Source organism: Dreissena polymorpha, chromosome 14 (genome assembly GCF_020536995.1).
Source record: "Dreissena polymorpha isolate Duluth1 chromosome 14, UMN_Dpol_1.0, whole genome shotgun sequence".
In the NCBI taxonomy this organism is placed as follows: Eukaryota; Metazoa; Mollusca; class Bivalvia; order Myida; family Dreissenidae; genus Dreissena; species Dreissena polymorpha.
Window position 1 is genome coordinate 58,319,066 of NC_068368.1, and position 20,121 is coordinate 58,339,186.

Genomic DNA, 20,121 nt, shown 5'->3' on the forward strand with positions numbered 1-20,121 from the left:
ATATGAATTGTAAGAACATTTAGTTTATAGCTTTCTTAAATGTGTACATTGATCGTTTTTCATCAATCAGTCAACTAAATTTCATATTAAAGGAATCTTACAATACAGTCTAAATAGTAAATTAGTATTAATATGCTGTTACCATGGACATGAAATCAGGATATGTGGTAATATGACCGAATATAAATAAAGTGTTTTATCTTTAATAGTGAGCGATGGCACGAAGGAGTGCTCTACAACTGTTGTAAGAACACATACTGACTACCAGATCACGAGCGATCGTTTTTCGGAATCGCCAGAACAGACTGCAAATGAAGAACACACGTATGACATCGGTTTATAGATACATGCGAACAAATATGTTTTTATAGTAATAGTGTTGTGGTTTAAATACACAGGCAATGTCGTAAAATTATACCTGTGTAATGGACATACATTATTATTGAAATGACGCATCAATTAGAAAATGATACGTCTATACGCTCATCAACTATCGTCACGTTATAATAAGTATTATTCTAATCTGTTATGTATTGCAATGCATGTATTGATAGTTATGTAATTTAAGCTATTTGACATGGGCTACACGCTCAGTCAAAGTAGCATCTTATGACCGTGCATACCATACCTAAAGAACAAAGTGATGAAATTAATAATAGGCAAGAACTAACCTGCATCATAACATATTGCATTTAACAGTTTGAAAAAATTACTATTTTCAACAGTAAATTGAATTATTTCTGTTCCCGTAGTAGCTATACAATATTTTTATGTAAACACGTACGGTGTACACGCCATTATTATCAATCGGTCAGCTTTTTCACTTATAGTTATTCAGTAAAACCAAAAACAGTTTTACTGGGTATAAAATAAATTTTATTTTGGCTGCAAAAAAAAATGCCCAAAGTTTTGTACTAAATAATTTTAACATTAATATTACACACACATGGTACCTCTTGTTTGATACGACTCTTCGCAAACAACTCAACTAAAATACATTTTTCGAAAACAGTTCATATGTTTATGTACGAGTCTGATATTTACATAATTGCTATGTGTAAGTTGTAGAAACATAAAGACATGAATGTCTTAACTGCCAAGTATGTATAACTTTCGGATCATCTTTATTTGCTAATAATCTGTAACTTATGTCTTTATCAATGCAGACATACCGCTTATAGAAGTATACATAATTTATGATAATATATTCACAAAAACAATTTTAAAAACCTGTGAAAAATATTTATCATCATTATCATCATCATCATGATCAACATTTATCATCTGTTATCGTTACCACCACATTCACTAACCTCGTCATCATTGTCATTACTTATAACTCCCCCACATTCATCACAACCACGAGCATCATGATTACGTTAATTATCATCGAAATCATTATCACAACTAGTACCGCCATGATAATAATTACCATCATCGTTATAGTTACCATTATCATCATCATCATCATCATCTTACCACAGAAAAATAAGTTATCTTATTCTATGGAATTCCAAACTGAAAATAAATATGATAACTCTTACTGGTGTGTCGGAAATCATGTTGTTTTCGACAAATCTTAATACAAATAATACAATAAATATATGTGTGTACGTATCGTTTATATATGGCATGTATACATTTATTTAATACGCAGTCTTGTTCATGCATTCGAATAAAGTTTCGACAAATAATCAAAATGAACAATAATCATGCAACATGTGTTTAATAAAATAATAAATACTGCAACACATGGTGAGGACACAAAACCACACAATTTACAGTAAGAAGGAACAAAGTAGGAAGTAATTGTGTAAACCATGTAGAGAACTGAAAGGTACCATTAAGGAAGTCAAAGATATATGAGGTATATGAAATGAAATCAAGTATAAGAAATATGTATGCATTGTGTTGACGATGAGCGTTTGGCCTTGAATAACGTATGCAACATTTCAATACTGGCTTTATGTTTACAATATTGTAACGGATTAATTGATGGTTATTTTACCAGGCTGTAAAGCATGTACTGGACCACACACACAAAAGTTAATCATTTTAATCGCGGGCTACCATATCGGAACACCAACATGATTTGGGCTCCAAATTTAAACGGGAATAAACGACGATTTAAGAAATGGAATAAAACGAGCCCGTGATTACAACTAGTATAACAAACTAAACAATTAAGCAAACCCTCTTAGACTCACTACTGAAGAACGACACATATTAGTAATGTTGACGAGCTTTAAGACGAAATCAAATATGCTTGCTTAATTGTGTGTTTATCTGTGCGTTTAAAATGATAACACCATATTATGCGGAAGTTGATTTGACTGCTTTACAATTGCGACATCTTTTGCTTGTATGACATCAAGCGTAATTTAAATATTCAAACTTAACTGTGAGTGTATTATAACCATTAATAAATCATCGGTTGCGCTTCAGTATTCACAGGTATGTGAGTTTATATCATTCGTTTAATGCTTATAATCTTAAGCAAAAAGGGTCAATTTCTGAAAGTATGCGTCATTTAAGTCGTCAACACTTTTCAAACAAATTCCATAAGCATGCAGGCTATTATCTTCATCATTGTTAAAGAGTTTTAAATGATATTTTAATCGAGTCATTTGATATAATCTTGTGCTGTCATGCTATCGACTTACTATTGCATATGCTCACCCATTTGTTTGCCCTGATATAGGCGTTGAGGTCTGCATAATATTATCGTCAGGGTTATATACAGACTTTGCTCGCATAGTTAATTAAGTTAAACAAAATCAATTTGTGTACAGGTGAAAACTTTCTTGGAATTGTAACGTTTCTTTTTGTTATTTGAAATTTAAATAGTATTTAAGGTTACACATTCAATAATGCTACCACAAATAGTAAACTTCCAATATGTATTTGTGGTCAATTTAATAAGGGTGTCACGATACGCTCACCTTACGATACGATACGTATATGCGGTACAGTGTGTACGATACAATACGTATCGCGATACGTATCGTCAGATGGAATCAACATACAAACTATTTAAAACCATTTTTCAATTTTATTTAAGACTTCTACGTATGTGTCGTACAATATACAAAATACCATATATTATAATGTACACGAATTGACAATTAGTTATTATTATTTACAAATCTAAAACTTTGATTAAATATGAACACGAAATTATTAATATGTTTAAAAAATACGGACTGCTTTATGTTTCTTTTACTTCGATAGATTATTTAAGTTAAAAATAAAACGTTTTTACCAACTAGTCAAACTGGCTATCTTTGCTTGTGCCGTAAAAAACTCCAAGCGCAATTCGTAGAACCAGTGAAATATTGCACTTTGTTTCGTGACGTAGGCGACACAGCACATTTTTGAGTGGTTGAAATTTAATTTTAATGGTTTCAAAGAATTTGCGAAATTCTCAGCGGAATCACAAAATTACAGCTCCTGCTTAAGAAATTCGTAACGACTAAAGTCGTGATGTAAGCAAATGTTTATACGAAATAAACGCCTACCACTTTCTTACTGATAACACAAAATGCTTCCATATTTTTTATTAGAAGCTCGCTGGAGGTGATTTCAATTCAACTTCCGCCATTTTTAGGGCGAATTACAGTTACTTTCCTCGAATGCGTCATGGAAAAAGCCGTACCGTACGGACTCGGAAGCGTATCGTGAACCGTACCGAGGGGAGACTATTACGATATACCGTCCCACGGAGTACCGTGACACCCTTACAATTTAATTAATGACAGAAAGAGGATATCAATACCACTGTCAAAGCGGAGAAATAGTTTGGCGCGTTGTCTTGAGAAAGCCCTTGTTTTAGTTAAATGTCGTGTTGCATGTTGTTTCCTGTATTTTATATATTTCGTTTCGTTACCTGGCAGCCAATTCAAGTATGTCCGGATATCTGACATGTTAAATAGTTGCATCAGTTGACACTTCTGTATGACCAGACAAACACGGTCTATGCATATGAGTCCGTCTGGCTTCCTATAATTTGCTTACGTAAAAATATGAAAGCTTATATTAAAATGATAGTTGGTTTATATTTATAGAATATTTAAAATACAAGTTGTTTCAAACGTTTGCTACAAACAACTTATGTTTAGACATATTTGTGGCCCATGTTGTTCTTCACGATTTCTGAATAAATATTTATAAATATTTGTTATATAGATTTCCGATACTTACGACGCTTGTTTTATATGCCAATATGCTTTGTCAATAATGCAGGGATAAGTGTAAGGTTCTACTTGCCCTCAAACCGAATTGAATCCCAAATGCTAGACATTGATTTTTTCAAGGTGGTGATCACAGTTGAAAGAATTGTACGTTTATAGTTGATGTGCTGTTATAAATGTAGTTGAAAAGAAACAGCACATTTTCTCATGATATAGTTTCTGGAGTTTCATTGTTTACGCTATCAATAATCTGCTGTAATTGTATTGTATGTTTATTTGGTAATTGTTTATATGTTGATATGTGATATGTGTACATTAATGTATTCATACAAAGAATCCCGCAAACAGTTTTCAACGCGATTTAATACTTGTTAGAAAATCAAACAAACTTCATCTTTAGGGTCCCCTCCTCGCCGCCCTTATTTGTTAAAGTTATTGCCCTGTTGTGTGACAATTAAAAAAAAATGGCTTACACTTTTAAACAAGTAGCGACAAAACCAGTCAGATTTTAAAATGCAAGCCACCGAATTCAAACTGGGAATTAAGTGGGGCTAGCATATGTCCAATCCTAAGAATGTGTCCATGTATGATTGTAGCTAAATATAATCGTTGTTTGAAGTATATATTTTGATGTGATACACCTCGACTTAAGTACTTTTTACATTAATTTCCTGAACTGAAATTTCGCCTTTTATGTGTGTGTGTGTTTTTTTCTATATTTAACGCTGCTTTTACAAAAGAGGAGAAACAAGAAGAGAGCATGGTCACTTAATAGTAACTACATGATGAATTACTAAGCAAGCACTCTTAATAATAGAAGACCGCATGAAATATGTTATGAAATTTATGAAATCTCTAGTTTAAAGTTTGGGACAAACTGTATGTGCTATTTCATCGGAACGATTTAAATATAAACACACCAGAAACGGAAGTAAAATTCACTACAGTTTTACAAACAATAAATCAAGCGGAACTTCGTGTGCTGCTGTTCAAATCAACCTCATGTATTCAATATTTAAACACAGCTGGGAATGCGTATTATTGTTATAAAGACATTGTATGTGACTCTGTAATATTGACAGGTATGTTAATATTTTGTTATTTAAATCATTCTATGTTGAAAAGAGTAGAGTATTCAGAACATGTTTTTGAATATAATTGTTAACAGTAGTATTAAAGTTGTTTTTAAATAATCAAAATTACGATCACATACTTATGTAGGTCATTATACATGTAATGGGTTAGCAATCTTCAAAATAATATATTGTTATCATGTGCAGACTTCGTCATTTGTAGTTTTAATATAGTTTCAAATGAAGATTTAAGCGTGGCATGTTATATAATACTATGTTGGCTTCCTGACTTTAATCACAAATATTAGATTTTAGACAAACGTAAACCAACTGTGCATGGATATCTTCCAATACATTATCACATGGCTTGCGTGTTACGGATTAAATTGCCAGAATTATATAATACCAAGGATATATGTTTGCGATTTGTTTGAACGAATGTAAACATAATGCAGGAAAACAGATGTTTCTGCTTGAGAAAATCGCCTATAGCTCCCCATGTACGTAAAATATCGTTGGAATACTCTGATGTTTCCAAAATGCCTTTATTCGCAATTTGGAACTAGCACAAAGTCGGATATTTTAAATCTGCGAATTCTATAATGTATGTATTAAAATAGCATCGTCATTTTCATAAAACGTAACTCAATGAATACCAATATAATTACATAACTCGCGGTTTTCTGTTCTGAAACCAAAAGCTGCAAATAATAACATACAATAATATTAAGAAACACATAATAATAATAATATAATAATTGGTTGTATATAACATTATGAAACATTTTGCGCGCTACTAGTTAGTATGTTCACGACATTATTATAAAAAAGGAACAAAGAGGAGTAACCGCTATATTAGCAATATTAAATTATGGATCAATATTTTGATACATACCCTGAGTACTCAGAAGTGGAAGCGGGTGAACATTCATTAAATGATTTTGCTTTACTTTGATTTATAAAATATGAATTGTAAAATAAAACAAATAGAGGCTAGTGATAATAAGTTATCGAAGACTTATCGACCATTCAAAGGTAGTGAACGAACAAGAAAATGTGTATTATTTATGTATGTTGCGAAAATCATGTGTAGTAAATTCTAATTATTTCCTTTTTAAGGAATTACTAGAAACAATTTGATATTTTTAGTAGTTTGATTGAGCCAGGAGTCACCAGTGTTGGACCTTGAACGTCATCTCACCAATAAGCCGTGAAGAACAAAATCAGCCACACAATTGAGAAAACCGTTATAAAAAGTGTAAATAACTAAAAAAAAGTATATGTATTCTCTGTATGAGATTTATAAATATATATAACAACAACAAAATCATGACAAGTACAAAAGAAAAAAATAGATTACATTTCCATAATGAAAGTATGTATTAATTGCGCTAACAAATAAAAAATGATATATCAAGAACAGACACAAAAATTACATATCAAGACATTTTCCTGTAAGTAACGGTACGGTATAAGTAGTATTTGTAACCAGTTATAAAGACTACAACAATTTGAGATAAAAGAGATGCATATGCAACACATATAAAGTTATCCATAAAATACAACTCAATGGCATAATTTGTAAGAGGTTGCAAAAAAAGAACAACAATCATCAAATTTAAATATAAAGGAGCGAGACAATCGCACTGAACAACTCCCAATCGACTTCAAAGGATTTAAAAAAAAAATATTGATATTTTGCTTAAGTTAATATAATTATGCTTAATGTATGTATTGACTCCTGTTATACTTGGGATTCTTTAACTCATTTTACACTTGTAGAAGTAAAGCTTTATATACAAAAAAACTTTATTTATTGTTCTAGTAGACTTTGTAAAATATCCAAGTAGAAAAATTGTCTTTTTTATGAACGGAAAGGTTTGTCCTGATAACATTCCGTCAATAATTGCTTTAGATATTTGACATTCCCAGAATAAATGTTCTTACGTTTCTTCATTTTGTTTGCAATTTAAACATAATTTACCATCAGTTATTTTCATTTTTATTCAGAAGACTATTTGGTCCAAGCATCCTGTGGATTATTATGTATTGGAACCACTGAATCTTAACATCATTGGTCTTTAAAATGGTTCAAATATGCAATTCCATTCCTCTTAAGGTAGCGCACCCCTAATGATTTCCTGCGATTTATTTTACAATCATTGCCGATCTTCAAAGATCGGTTATTTCCGAGAGATGCATTTTATTTATTTCAAACTTCGAATTTTGATATATGTTTACGTAATTCCTTTAGAATACATTATTTTCACAATAAATATTGACTTTGATCAAAATATCATCTGAAAAAATTCGATTTCTTCAAAGATCGACGAGCCTTTTTACCTGTTTACTTATGGATATGTAATTTAAGCTAGCACAAATGTGAAGTTGTAGTGGCCGAGTGGTAAAGGCGATGGACTGCAAATCTTTTGGGATCTCCCGCGCAGGTTCGAATCCTGCCGACATCGCATACTTTTTGCGACGCGTTTTATTCCTTTTCTAACGTAATTTGATTAAATATAGCATATATGCTATGTTTATTGTTAAATATGTTGAAATTTTTATGCATATCCTTCACGTTTTAAAATATAAACAACGTTATAGCTAAATTGGGTGATTAACTGCTGAAAATACGAATGATGCATGTTGCCTTTTTATTTTTATTTCAAAAAGTAAACGGTAAATCTGTCTATTTCTTGGTATTTTGCTGTATATAGTGTTTCTATAAAAACTACGTTTAAAATATAACTTAAATGATACTATTTTGAATTTTATGACACTTTGTTTTTAACCGACTCAATTTTTGCTTGGCTGAAATAACTTTCATTTCATGGCGCTCTTCCATAGATAAAAATTTGTAAAGAATAAATGTCTGTAAAAGAATACTTATTTCATCTTGTTTAAACTTTAAACACCTTTACTGCATCTGTAAACACCAACTGCATGCCCATATTTGGAAATTTGAATGACTTATGGAACTTTTATTTACCCCATGGGTGAAAATAAACTGGACAATGGGTATATTTTTTTAAAAAGCATGGAAAGCCTACCTACAAATTTGCATGTAGTTCAGTGAAATGATGCTGATTAAGAAAATAATTAATTAGATTATATTTGGATATGTGCCCATTAGAGGTGCGCTACCTTAATGATTTATAGTATTGAGTTTGGAACACCATTTCGCTTTCACTGATAGTTGTTCATTTTTTGTATTTAGAATGATATATAGTCGTTTTGCACATGATTCACTTTTCAATATCAGTTATCATAATGAGGGCAAAAAGCGTTTGATCTATTGTTGTGCACGACATGAAATACAATTTTATGTTAATAAAATAAACTAAAGCTCTTGTCACTCACTTGTCAATATATTTGGTTTGTATAAAAAGAGGATAATACAATACTTCTTTCGTGTTTACTTCTTATTTACCACAATACTGTAAGAATCTTTTTAAAACATCTACATAAAAAGGGTTTCAAATTTAATATACCTTAACCTTAAGGTTCAAAGGTCATCCAAAAATAAGACAATAAAGAGAAAAAATAAGGCCACACTGAAAGCTGCTCAATATTGTGTTGGTAAACTATTTTTTTCTGTTGATACAATAACACATATATCTTATTGTGAACCATTTATTTACGAGCATCATGATATCTTAATACTATACACATATTGCGTTGTGTTCAGTTTGCCTCTTGATAATAAACAAGTCGATATGATATAAAAAATACTTAGTTAGCCTCTTGTGATTGTTGCTTTTTTCAAAATTACTTAAAGATTGTTAACAACAGATATGATTTATGGATCAAAGTGGCCTCTTAATTTGAACACAACATCTCTTGAGGGCAGAAAATGAACGGTCTCTTCTTTTTGACGATGCTGGAACAGCATCGTCTAATGTAAGATAACCATTAAAAAAATCTTCACAATGGCGACCTATGTAAAAGACCGAGCCAGTCCGATTGAGATAACTCGATTTCAGGTCGATTTCAGTTACTTCCCTTGGGCATTCGCCACTGCGTAGGAGATTGCTCGTTGATTTTCATTGATAACATTCTCCTAGCAGAGTTGTCGTTCGTTTTTCAACATTCAACAATGGCCGCCCCCATGAGAGTCTCGATTCAAAACTTTCTTACTGCATAAATTGGCTTGTTTCGCTATTTAGAAGCTGTCATTTATGATATATTAATTATTTATTCACTAAATCTCCGCTAATGACAACAATGGATGGAATTCGAAGGATATCTTCGATGTGAATGGATCACTTTCTACAACAATGGCTTCGCCCATGAGAGACTTGATAAAACTCGTGTCAAAACTTTCTTACAGCTTAAATCGGCTTGTTTCGCTATTTAGTAATGCAACAATAAATGGAATTTGAAGGATATATTCAATGTGAAATGAAGCACTTTCTGGATCTCGACAGATTGAAAAGGCAAAACTGGCATACTGATGATACTGGTATTTTTAGTTATCAATTTAAGTCACATTTTGCTTTATAAATTTTGTTCGAGCATTTTGCGACTTATTGAATGGCTATGATACCCGATATCAACAGCTCATATGGGATTTGCATATCACCAACTGTCCTGAAATACAACATTGATTACAAACTCTTTCCTCAAATTACTGGTTTGTATGAATTCTTTCTTCTTTCTATTTAAGTAGTTGATATCATAGTCCAAATAATTAGACGAAATTTACGTTTAGTCCATGTATATCGACCTCATATTTATAGGAGTAGATATTATGTTAAAGGAGCTATTTCACAAATTTTTACCTGTTTTGAAGTGAGTCGTTAAATGCTTTATATTGATAAATGTAAACATTGGATCTTAAAAGCTCCAGTTAAAAATCCAGAATAAAATTCTTTTAAAAAAAGTAGTCCGCCGCAGGGCTTGAACCAGTGACCCCCTTAGTCCTGGAGTACAAACGCATAAGCCTGCTCGACTTTTCTGCCAAGTATAAATGGTTGACGTATTTTATACCTAATATAAGCTATCTTCATAGTTTCACACAATTAAACAACAACAACATAACTCTCCAAATTAGTCAATCGTTTCGCGTTGAAACGCTTTATAATTTTTTAATCGTTAAAAGATGCATATAATGGCTATATTAGACCATGGTAAATGTTCAGTAATACTGTTTCCTAAAAATAACATAACTTGAACGAAAATTTGCGAATCCGATACAACTTTTTTCAATTTTTGTCAATTTACCAAAACGTGAAAAGATCCCTTTTAAGTTAAATGAACTGTATCCCAGTAAAAGAGACATTAAGGCGATTGTGGCCAGTTTAGATCCAGTTCAGCCTGCAGTTGCTTGAAAGCTGTTTGCTTAAGAGCGGTTTTCTGACAATGGCAAATAGTTTAATTGGATACTGATTAGACTGCCCTTTTCCTGTGACCTGGCTAATAAAATTCAGAAGCCTGGTAACAGTTTAACGTTAATGTTACCAATGTGTCGGACCAGGGTCTGGATTTTGAAATCTAGGACATGCATGGTCAGAAGATGTCATTTAAGATTATACATTTTTTCAAACATATACAAATGCATACAAATATTAATAGTAAAATGCACTAAGTCAGAAGGCATTTGACTTCGGCTGGTGCCTTGGCACACCAGATGTTTCGGTTGCAATAGATTGATGGATTCACTACTTGGATGTGTAGTTACATTATTTACAGTATATCAAACAGTATTTAGCATGAACCAATGATTTTTTCAAACATAAATAATTATTGATGTAAAATGCTTGAAGGAATAATATTTAAGGTTTAAGAAGGCGTTTTCTTTTTGTTTTTAAGGATATCTTTGAAAATTATATTTTTTATGCATTTTTTGGCAACAAGGGGTAACGCATTTTTAAAAAATGTAATTAATTTTCGACAAACAACTGGTACCATGAGTAGCATGAAACAATTTTTTTTTTAATTTGTAATTGATGAAAAATGATTGCAAAAATAATATCTAGGGTCTAATAAAGCATTTTTTATTTTATTTTAATAGGTTACTCTAAAAATTCTATTTTTCATGATTATTTTTTTGCAACAAGGGGTTATGAAATTTTAAAAATGTTACTGTTTTTTAGACCAAAACTGGTACTATGATAATACTATAATGCACTTCGCCAAAACATTTATAATTATATTGTTTATTCTTGAAAATGTATTTCCCCTATTCGCTAAAGATAACACTTTTGATCAGAAAATTCATATATAATGATGTTTACTTTTATTTTCAAGAAGCATAATGCCTCTTTATAGTCGTATTTATGTCTTAACAACACCGACAGGCTAATAAATTTATATATCAAGTACTTCCATACTAACAGGACCATTCTAGGCGGGCAACCTAGCAACCTTGATTTGTTCATATCTTCCTATCAATCTGTTATATGTGTTATGAATAATGTTTGTTATAACTTTTAAATAATTCAATGTTCAAAGTGATATTGTTATTGACCGATAAACCAACATACTGATTAAAAGGGAATATTTTATTTATTATTTGCATTTTATCTTACATGAGAAATATTTGCCTAAATGTTTTTTCAAACTATAGAGAAATCTATATATAATTAATAATTGACGACGTTTATCAGAAAAAAACATTTATGAAATGGAAGTTTAAAGATAAAAAAAATAATGCAATTTTTTGGGGTCAGATATTCATAATAATTTCCATTATAATTGAGTGTCTGAGCAATGTGGATGAATGAATATATCGGATAAAACGAACACTTGTCTACACTTAAATTATGATTTATTTTTCAATATTGTATGCACTTACGTTTAGCCTTTATGCTTTTTTTTAGCATTTATAGACAGTGTCACTCCCCAAAATCAAGGAATTATTACCTGTCATACATTTGTATATTGGAATTTGTGGTAGAATATTTGAGAAAAACATTGGAAACGAAACTTGTGAGTGATGAAATTTTCCATATGGTTATGGAAATTACCGATCGTCGGTTTCTGAAAAACAATACGTCACGGTTTCCAAAAATATGATGGTTGTGCTATGATGGTTGTGCCCAAAGATTTTGGTGTTAATGAACATTACTGGTTTATATTTTAATAATTTCGATTCTCACTTGATTAATAGGTAATTTCAAGGCTGATAAACTTGAAATATGCAAGCTTTTCTTTCGTTTTGCATAAATTGTAGCAGACATAAATATAAAGAAATATGTTTTACACTAATATTCTACCTCTTTCTTGCTAAAAACTAATGCATGAATGATTTAAAAGTAATATTGCATCGTTTTCAGCCAAGAACACTGTCTATGACCGCGAAAAAACCTATAAACTTTTTGATTTACGATATTTACTTTATAAATAGCTTGCATGCGGCATGGCATTGCATGTTCCGCAAGATAAATATCTCGACTTTATTTATTGGATGATTTCGGACTGTTTCATCCAATCAGAAAATAGCTTTTAAACATAATTTAGACCCATGTTTAGCGAGATAATTAAGTACCACTTTTTATACACTGCCAAATTGTGACATAACAAGTTGCCTCCCTTGTTGGTTCATTCTACTGTATTATTATGCCACCCTTCGAAGTAGAGAGGGTATATTGTTTTGCACATGTCGGTCCGTATGTCCGTCCACCAGATGGTTTCCGGATGATAACTCAAGAATGCTTATGCCTAGGATCAGGAAACTTCATAGGTACATTGATCATGACTCGCAGATGACCCATATTGATTTTGAGGTTACTAGGTCAAAGAGCAAGATCACGGTAACCCGCAATAGTAAAATGGTTTCCTGACGATAACTCAAGAACGCTAATGCCTAGGATCATGAAACTTCATGTGTACATTGATCATGACTCTCAGATGACCACTATTGATTTTGAGGTCACTAAGTCAAAGGTCAAGGTCACGGTGATCCGAAATATTAAAACGGTTTCCGGATGATAACTCAAGAACGCTTATGCCAAGGATCATGAAACTTCATAGGTTCATTGATCATGACTGGCAGATGAACCTTATTGATTTTCAGATCACTAGGTCAGAGGTCAAGGTCACGGTGACCCGAAATAGTAAAATGGTTTCCGGATGATAACTCAAGAATGCTTATGCCTAGGATCATGACACTTCATAGATATATTGATCATGACTCGCAGATGACCCCCTTTTGAGGTCATAAGGTCAAAGGTCAAGATCACGGTGACCCGAAAGAGTAAAATGGTTTCCGGATGATAACTCAAGAACGCTTATGCCTAGGATCATGAAACTTCATAGATACATTGATCATGACTCGCAGATGATCCCTACTGAATTTCAGGTGACTAGGTCAAAGGTCAAGGTCACGGTAACCCGAAATAGTAAATGGTTTCCGGATGATAACTCAGCAACGTGTATGCCTAGGATCATCAAACTTCATAAGTACATTGATCATGACTCGCAGATGACCCCTTATGATTTTCAGGTCACTAGGTCAAAGGTCAAGGTCACGGTGACCTAAAGCAGAAAAATGGTTTCCTGATGATAACTCAAGAATGCTTATGCCTAGGATCATGAAACTTTATAGATACATTGATCGTGACTCGCAGATAACCCCTATTGATTTTCAGGTCACTAGGTCAAAGGTCAAGGTCACGATGACCCGAAATAGTAAAATGGTTTCCGGATGACAACTCAAGAACGCTTAGGCCTAGGATCATGAAAATTTATAGGTACATTAATCATAACTAGTAGATGACCCCTTATTGATTTTCAGGTCACTAGGTCAAAGGTCAATGTCACGATGACCCGAAATAGTAAAATGGTTTCCGGATGATAACTCAAGAACGCTTAGGCCTAGGATCATAAAACTTCATAGGTACATTGATCATGACTCGTAGATGACCCCTATTGATTTTCAGGTTACTAGGTCAAAGGTCAAGGTCACGGAAACACGAAATAGTAAAATGGTTTCAAGATGATAACTCAAGAACGCTTATGCATAGGATCATGAAACTTCATAGGTACATTGATCATGACTCGAAGATGACCCCTATTGATTTTCAGGTCACTAGATCAAAGGTCAAGGTCACGGTGACCTGAAACAGTAAAATGGTTTCTGGATGATAACTCAAGAAGGCTTATGTCTTGGTTCATGAAACTTCATAGGTATATTGATCATGACTCGCAGATGACCCCTATTGATTATTAGGTCACTAGGTCAAAGGTCAAGGTCACAGTGCCAAAAAACGTATTCACACAATGGCTGTCAAGGTCAAGGTGACTCATCTTAGAAAAATGGTTTCCAGATGATAACTCAAGAATAGTTACATTGATCATGACTCGCAGATGAAAATTAATAATGATGAAACTTGACCAGGATGTTTGTCTTGACAATATCTAGGTCAAGTTTGACATTTGGTAAAGATTGAATGAATCGACTCCTCTTAGGTGAGCGAACTAGGGCCATCTTGGCCCTCTTTTGTTAAATAAATCAAAGCGGCGCAGTAGGCGGCATTGTGTTTCTGACAAACACATTGTGGTAAAAGGTCAAGGTCATCCTTTACGGTCGATGGTAAAAAATACAGATTTAAGGGAAGTAATAAGCTTTAAAAAGGGAGAAAATTATTCAATATTGAACATAGCCACTTTATATATTTGGCATGCATGTGTATCTCATGGAGCTGCACATTTTGAGTGGTGAATCTACAGTCACAGTAGTGGCTTGTAATTATTTGCTACTAAAAATAGAGATTTGTTACAGACAATTATTTTCAAGGGAAGTAATTTATATAATTATAAATCTTATATATTTCCTTACCAAGAATTGAAGTTCTTTCCACAGTTACTGTACATATTTATTATTTTGATTATTTATAACCCAAATGATTGATTTGTCAAAGTTTTTTTTAAATGATATAATTAAAATTTCTTTGATGTTCATTACATACCTGTGGACTTATGTCCATAGATACATGATCAACTCTGGTTATGATCTTTTTTTAAACACAGGCCTTGGTTGTCAGTGATGTCTGACATGGTCATAATTGACTGTGAGACCCTCCCCCTCCCCCCCCCCCCCCGTCGGTTGGATTGGATAAAATTCAAGGGAAGTAATAACCTTTAACGGGAGATGATTTCTATACCTGCCATATGATAAAAAGAAATTTTATTTCAATGCGGCGCAGTAGGGGGCATTGTGTTTCTGACAAACACATCTCTTGTTGTGTCACTAGGTCAAAGGTCAAGGTCACTGTGACCTCTAAAAAAAATCTGACAAGCTTTCGCAGCCGAGCGTGGCATCCGTTATGCAGTGCTCTTGTCATGAAATTTGGTCAGAACATTTGTTTCCTTGATATGAGAGTTGAGTTCAAAAATGGTTCTGGTCAGTTGAATAACATGGCTGCCGAGGAGGGGGGGGGCAGTTTTCTTATATTTATACATAGTAAAAACAGCTTGTGAACACTCTAAAAGTCACATTTTTTGCCCAATCATCATGAAACTTGGTGAAAAGATTGGTTTGATATATATCACATAATTAATGCCATAATTATTGCCCTAAGATTGTCCAAATTTTCTTTATATTATACAAAATCCTTGTAAACACTCTAGAGGTCACAATTTTGTTTCAGATTTTATGAATCGTGGTCATAATATTTATTTTTGTAAGCAAAGTTTGATGTTTGGAAAGGGGGGTCAACTCAAAATATAGGTCACCAGGTCGATTCTTACAAAAACAAAAACACTCTACGCCAGAGTTTTGGTTCAATAATGATGAAACTTGACCAGGATGTTTCTCGGGACAATATCTAGGTCAAGTTTGACGTTTGGTAAAGATTGAATGAACCGACTCCTCTCAGGTGAGCGAACTAGGGCCATCTTGGCCCTCTTGTTCTAATGGATATTTTAACTAGTTCCTACATTCAATACAGTCAAATATATGTTAAGTAGTATCTGTACACATTGGTAGATTAAATTTGTACATCAAATATTCTTTTTTAATTGTTTTTAAAAGATATAGTTCAAATGTTCAAACTAGATTAATTTAGAACCTTAGTCATGTCACGGAGATCTAGAGTCCGTGGTCATGTGGTAAGTAAACATTTTTAAATAAAACCACTTTTATATGGAGTCCAGGCCTGATCTCAAATGCATATCCCTTTTCTCTGTCACCCTGGTCATCTCCTATCAAAATGGCAAATTATATGCAGAACCGTTCTTTATACACAATGGTTGAATGAATAAATTGACATTTACATGGAAATTTCACTTTGACAGTCATGGAAAAAGAGCCTGCACAACACAGATCAAAAATACTTTTTATTTGCGAATTATCCTATATCTTGAAACTCTATGTGCATTAATATATCAAGTCTTCATGAAATCATGACAACAAAAATGTTTTTTAAGTCCTTAATTGACCTGGCTAAAGTAATCAGATTAGTATAAGCTCAATTAGTCTATTTATGTCATATGCGTTGTGTATTGTAAATATACACACAATATTGCAGGTACATGATAGCAATAAATAATAACAAAGCCATCCATACTATAAAGGTCAATGGCAAAGCCTGTGAGAAAAATTTGAACGCATTGAGTGTAATCACACAACGTGCTCATGGTGAGCTTTTGTGATCGCTTTATGGCCATCGTGAGCCGTCAACATTTGCCTTGTTAACTCTGTGGATGCCACGTTTATATTCCAATCTTCATAAAATTTGGCCAGAATATACGTCTGAATGATATCTTGAATCAGTTCGAAAATGGTTACAATTGGTTGAAAAACATGGCTGCCAGGGGGTGGGGCATTTTTCCTTATATTGCTATACTAAAACATTGTTAACACTCGAGAGGTCACATTTATTTTTCGATCTTAATGAATTTTGGTCACAATATTTGTCCCAATAATATCTTGTTATCTCAGGTGAACGAGTTTGGGCCTTTCAGGCCCTCTTGTTTGATCATCTTACCATTTGAAGAAAAGATATCATTGCACAGATGTCTTTTACTTTCAGAATGTGTTATGCTGCATTTCTTATGTGGCTTTCTTGGGGTATATTGTTTAGCACATGTCGGTCAGTCCGTCAGTCAGTCCGTCCATCAGATGGTTTCCGGATAATAACTCAAGAACGCTTAGGCCTAGGATCATGAAACTTCATAGGTACATTGATCATGACTGGCATATGACCCCTATTGATGTTCAGGTCATTAGGTCAAAGGTCAAGGTCACATTGAGTCAAAACAGTTTAATGATTTCCGGATGATAACTCAAGAATGCTTACGTCTAGGATCATGAAACTTCATAGGTATATTAATCATGACTTGCAGATCACCCCTTTTGATGTTTAGGTCACTAGGTCAAAGGTCAAGGCAAAGTGACTCAAATCAGTAAAATAGTATCCGGATGATAACTCAAAAATGCTTACGCCTAGGACCATTAAACTTCATAGGTACATTGATCATGACTGGTATATAACCCTTATTGATTTTTAGGTCACTTGGTCAAAGGTCAAGGTCACAGTGACTCATAACAGTAAAAAGGTTTCCTGATGATAACTCAAAAATAGTAATGCCTAGGATTATGAAACTTCATAGGTAAATTGATCATGACTGGCAGATGATCCCTATTGATTTTCAGGTCACTAGGTCAAAGGTCAAGGTCACAGTGACAAAAAAATGTATTCACACAATGGCTATCACTGGAACTGACAGCCCATATGGGGGCATGCATGTTTTATAAACAGCCCTTGTTTGTCTTATGTTGGTAAATGTTCATCTCGGTCAATTCTAGGTTAAATTTGAAAGTAGGTCATATGTGGTCCAAACTAGGTCAACAAACCAAATCACAGAAAAGGTTAGTGAACACTCCAGAGGTCACATTTTCTTCCAGATCTTCATGAAAATTGGACAGAATGTTATCTCGATGAAATAAAGTTTCAGTTTGAAAGTTGGTGGTTTGTCAAAAACTAGGTCATTAGGTAAAAATATAGAAAACTTCCTTTACCTTTCTACAGGTCACAGTATCTTCCTGATTTTCATGAAAATTGCTTACAATGTCCATCTTAATCAAATCAAAAGCTGAATTTGCAAGTTGATCATGTGCAGTCTAAAGCTAGGTTACAACTTAGTCAAATCATACACAAGTTTTTGACACTCTAGAAGGAGTTTTGGGTGAGCGATACAGGGCTATCTTGTTTTAGAACAGCCTGTAGTAAGAAAGGGAAGGTATTGTATTTGTTTCAAAAGTAACATTTTATTGTTATTGGAAGTAACTGAGCATTTATATGATGTCATAGTTTTGGTTATTTTGCTCACTTGTTATGATGTGACAAGGTGAGCTTTTGTTATCACTCTTTGTCTGTTGTATTTTATCCAAAGTTTATTGTGAACACATAAGATATAATTTTACAATGTTTAAATTTGGGTGTCACCTCTTTGCCAGATTCTTATGAAACTAGTCACCTCTATGTCATTTTGGGTTTCATATTCTATCAAAAATTAGGGCACTAGGTCAAATATAAGAAAAGGTCTGTTAATACTTTAGTGGTCACATTCTTTCTTTGATCCACTTGTAAATTGGTTAAAACATTATTTTAAATGAACAAAGTCAAGCTTGAAAGTAGCATATTCAGCATTAGGTCACAAGGTCTAGTCTCAGTGATTAACAGGTCACGTTCCAAATTGGGTGATGTGCTTCCAAGCATTTGATCAATAACTAAAATCATTAACATCTTTGTTAACACTTACATGTTTTACCTGATCTTCATGGCAGTTCATCAGAATGTTCAATTAAATAAAAGTAGGAACTCGGTAACAAGGCTCAACTAGATCGGATAGACGCAAATAGTTTGTTCATACTCACAATGCCTTTTTTTCTAGATCTTCATGAAAAATTAAATAACACCACTAGGAAACAATCAGTTTCAGGTGAGCCACATGGTGCTGTTAAAGCTTTCTATGTATAGTATAGATTGTTACCAAACCTTGTTTATCAATAAAAAATAATTGAAAAAAATGGCTTTCTAAAAGTTGTAGTCTTGGATGATATATTCCTCAACGTATAATCTACGACAATCTTTTGAGAAGAAACACAAAATTTGACTATTATTATACCCCAACATACTGTGATTGGGGGCTAGCACAGGAATTCTCAATTATGTTCCTCGAAAAATAATGGGTTAGCATATTGTTGCTGTTTTATCCAGTTGTCTGGACCATTACTCCCAAAAGAATTGTAAGTTCAAATATGAGATATTTAGGTAAATAAATCTATTTCACCTGCGGATAAATGACAAGCAATAAAAATTACACAATTGGGTGATGTAGATATACTTAAATGGATGCTTATTTATTTTATGCTTTCCGGTGATTTATACAGAAACATCAGTGAAATAAACTGGTTTTTCAATGTTTTAAACAGTGAAAAATAACAGTGAAAATATCGATATTTTTCGCTGTTTTTCTGGGAAAATCGATATTCCACCCTATCCAACAAATATCCTCTATATATCCATCCTCTTCAAAAGCATCGTCAAACCAGTACTTTCAGTACTTTGTTTTCTTAGAAGCATCTTATAAGTGAATGTTACGTCAACAGTTGTCATTAAACGACATCTTCTAAAAGGATTTTCATAAAAATGTACCATAATCATCATTGAATTACCCTCTTTCAAAGTTGTCCAAACCGTAAAAGTTTACTGCTTGCTGATCTAGACTTGACAGCGCACGCCTTGAAACCTATTGAATTGATAGTTGTATTGGTCCTTACCAAATGTGTTTTATTAATACCTTTGGGACTAAGAAAATAGTGCCCTTGTCTTTCATATTAACGATCAAATTTCTCAGCAAAGCAACCTTAAACATTTAATGTTTCTGTTTTCAAATCACTCGGGCCAGTT

General features: G+C 33.1%; 1 protein-coding gene and 1 non-coding gene across 2 annotated transcripts in view; both read left to right on the plus strand.

Moving 5' to 3' along the window:
- Positions 1-20,121, plus strand: part of LOC127857401 (receptor-type tyrosine-protein phosphatase kappa-like) — a 97,509-nt gene that overhangs the window by 46,286 nt on the left and 31,102 nt on the right. The window lies entirely within an intron of this gene.
- On the plus strand, positions 7,651-7,731 carry Trnac-gca (transfer RNA cysteine (anticodon GCA)). Its single transcript has one exon. It is a non-coding gene; the product is annotated as a tRNA-Cys (tRNA).